General features: G+C 43.2%; 1 pseudogene; it reads right to left on the minus strand.

Moving 5' to 3' along the window:
- Positions 1 to 1977: 1977 nt before the first annotated feature.
- On the minus strand, positions 1978 to 3022 carry LOC103582738 (annotated as a pseudogene).
- Positions 3023 to 3614: the final 592 nt, after the last annotated feature.

Here is a 3614-nt window from a genome sequence, read left to right on the forward strand (position 1 = left end):
GCCATGAGGGCAAAATTTAATTTATATGAGGAAGAGATAATGCTAAGAAATTTGCCAATGCCCTGAACACACAGAGACTGAAGTGACAAAATAATTTGAGGGGAAGTCTGTCCCCATTGCCTATTGGCATAAGGATGACCTTTGGAGGTAGGAAGGCCCAGATGTGACATCTGCCCCTTCTGGCTCTACCGCCGTGTTACCTTGGGCAAGTCCCTAAACCACTCTGAATCTCTGTTCTTCATTTCTAAAGTTGAGACTACGATACTTTTACCCAAAAGTTTGTTGTGAGACCCGAATGACATCATATATAAGTTTCCTATGGTAGAGCTTGGCACATAGTAGCCAGTCTGTACATAGCAGCCCTCCTTCTATGTTTATTATAGCCAGTCCTCACTGGCTGCCTGGGATCCTGATTAGTCTCGCCTAGAGATGAAGTGTAATGAACACTCATGTATATGGTTCTTCCTTATCCTGCAGCCAGATTCCAGGGGTTCTAGAGCTGCTTGGGGGAATTTACAGGGGGGAAAATCAAGGACCCAGATAAAATCATTAACTTAGCTAGAGCCTTCCCAGTAAATTAATAGGGGCCGGGAATGTCCTTGTCTGGAGCAGTCTCTTACATGTGGATCAGACTAAGGCTCTCTGCCAATTATTCAGCTCTAGGAGGATTTGGTTAATTTAGCAACACCTATGGCATGTGGTAGGTGTACAAAACATGTTGAGTCTCCTTTCCTGCCTTTGTTCCAGGTACATCTCTTGAATTCTTCAGAATCTCAAGATTATTTCTTGAAATTTTGCTGAACTCACAGGGAGTTTCTCAAAGCACTCCTATATCAATGATTGATGGAAATTCCATAAATTATCAGCTTCTAGTTTCCTTGCTGGGCCCTTCAGGAGCTAAATTATTACAGTCCCATACTCAGAGTTGGATCTCAAGGAGGACAAATTCCTGTCACAAGTTTAGCTCCAGAGAATAATACTTGTAGTTTTAGGTCAGTTCTATAACAAAAACTGTAAAGCCCCCAGCAGAATGTGGTGGCAAAATACCGGCACTCTAGGGGGACGTTCCAACGGCCTGCATTCAGGACTATAGTCTCCAAGCATAAAAAAGAATTCTGAGTTGGATGTGTTCTTATAATCTAGGGAAGGCCTTTAAAAAATGTTGGAACAAATAGTGTCCCAAATTGGTTCCGTAATTAAGGTATGCAGAGCTCGGTTTCAAAGATCCCTTATGTCTGTTTTGAGGGATGCTGTTAGTGAGCAGATAATTGTATATAGTAGCTGCAGAGCCATTAGAGGAGCTTAATCTACACAGAAAGCTTTGGATATTAGGTGCTTCTGGGACATTGCTTCTACAGTAATGTCTCATCGGCAGATATTACCCCAAATGTGCACTTTTCCCCATTATATTTTATTTTTTTAAAGCCAGAGAGTTTGCATTTGGGTACAGTTTTGTAACAGGATGAATAAGTACCCCAAAGATACTTTGATAGCTATGAAAGGTAAAATCATAATGAGAAAACTAATAAAGATTTTAAGGATACAATTCTCATGACCTGTTAAACTTGTGTGGGGGGTGGAGAAGCAGTTCCAGGATGGCCCCAGAGAGGGGAAGTGATATTTTATTTAGAGTCATGCATGTGCCAGACAATGTTTTAGGCATTTTATCTTATCCTCACTAAGTCAGGATAGTAGGAGGTTCAAAATTTAAAATGAGTCAGGGAGTTTTGCTTTCCCTAAGGATTTTGGTGGTGAACATATTAAACATGGGAACAGGGCTAGGAGAATTTTTTTTTTTTCTTTTTTAGTTTAGCAACATTTAAGTGATCTCAGTAGTTGTTAATAAGTGCTGTGTGTCAGCCTGTTTTCAAAACATAAAATGCTCTTCCAATTCCTCTTGCTCAGGACAGAGGATCTTCCAGGTAGCATGCCAACAGAGCAAGACACCAGCTTCGATGATGGAGCCATTCCTCTGGATCAGGGAGAGGGTCGTGGCACATTCAATGGAGCTTTTCAGAGGTTTTGAAAAATGAGCTTCTGGGGGCCCAGACTGCCTGGTATTTTGATGTTGGCAGTGTGAATTTTGTGTTCCATAATGGTGCTGGGGGGTAGCTTAAGCACTTGCTGAAGGGGATTCCAGATTTGGGCTGTGGTTGCTGGGTTGCTGGCTATCATAGTCCGTATTGCAACAATGTCCTCCTGAAAGCAGACAGAAACCAGAGCCCCACAGATCTCCTCCCCAACCATGAACTGTTCCCCCAGCATGGCCAGCACACGGAGGATGAGATTTTCCCAGCACACGGAGGCCAAGCCCTTCTGCAGCCAAATAATCCACCTGCTACCGTGTTTTTTGCATCATCCTCCCACATGGGTTTAATTCCTTTTTTGAAGAGATGGAAGTCACTGTGGCCTGTCAGGTCCCTGCAATGTACCATGTGACTATAAAACCTCCAGAGCTGCTCTGCAGAGGCAAAGGTGCCAGTCTGCTTAATATTCTGTTCATAGGCAGCTGGGACAGCTGGTGGGATGACAGGGGTCCTCCTGGAGTACCAGAAAGTGTAGTTGCACTGCAGGGGATGCTCAGCTGGTCCAGGAACAACAGCCTTCCTCTTGCCGCTGCTCTGACTCCTGTCTTTTCTTTTTTTCCTTTTTGTCTTTTATCGTGACCGGCAACGGATCGCCACCCTCAGTGTCGCGCCCGTACCAGACCGGGACCGGCAACGGGATCGCAACCCTCGGTGCTGCTCCCACACCTCGCTCAGCCAGTGAGCGGGAACCGGTCTGTATGTGGGATCCGAACCCTTGGCAGGAGAGCCGCCGCGCTCTCATGCGGCGCACTGTAGCAGTGCCCCACCGGGCCGGCCTCTGACTCCTGTCTTGCTCCGTTTTTTCCTTCTTGTCATCTGTGCTGTTTTCTTTACTTTGCTCACAGTCCCCACCATCATCATCTTTTAAGGCATCAAACTTGTTCAGTTTCTGGCAGCCACTGTCTCCACTGCCTTGCAGAGTGACTTCTGCTCCTCTGGCAGGAGAAAAATATTGAGGACAACTCTTCCTTCTGGACAATCAGCCTCCAGCCTGTGTCAAATAAAAATCCTTTTCTTTGATTTGTAATAAATTTGCTCTTAATAAGTAACAATTCTGAAATAACTGAAGAGTAAAACCAAATGACCCCAAGCAGGGATGGTTAATGAGAAAAAGAATCCAAATTCCTTGCTCAGCCTCTTTAAGTAGTAAAGGTATTATTATTATTATTATTATTGTTGTTGTTATTATTATTATTATTATTGTTATTTTAGTGTCTACTCATGTTAAAACCCACCCCCCGCCCCACCCAATACACACTTTTAACTTTTATAGTCCAATCTCTTGCATAACCAACCACATACAAAGACTTGGTTAAAAACCACCTCCTGGCCTGTTGCAATATTTATAAAGCCCTTGCTTTTTAACACACTGTGAGAAGGGCTTAGTAAAACAAAGGGCATCATAATTTATTGTTTTATGATTATTGATTCAATTTATTAACAATAATTTCCATGAAAGGTAGGAACCCTGGTGTTATAAAAAGTTTATTTATTCCTACTTTAACTAGCATTGATTAGAGTATTCAA

This window comes from Galeopterus variegatus, unplaced genomic scaffold, assembly GCF_000696425.1.
Source record: "Galeopterus variegatus unplaced genomic scaffold, G_variegatus-3.0.2 Scaffold17654, whole genome shotgun sequence".
Lineage (NCBI taxonomy): Eukaryota > Metazoa > Chordata > Mammalia > Dermoptera > Cynocephalidae > Galeopterus > Galeopterus variegatus.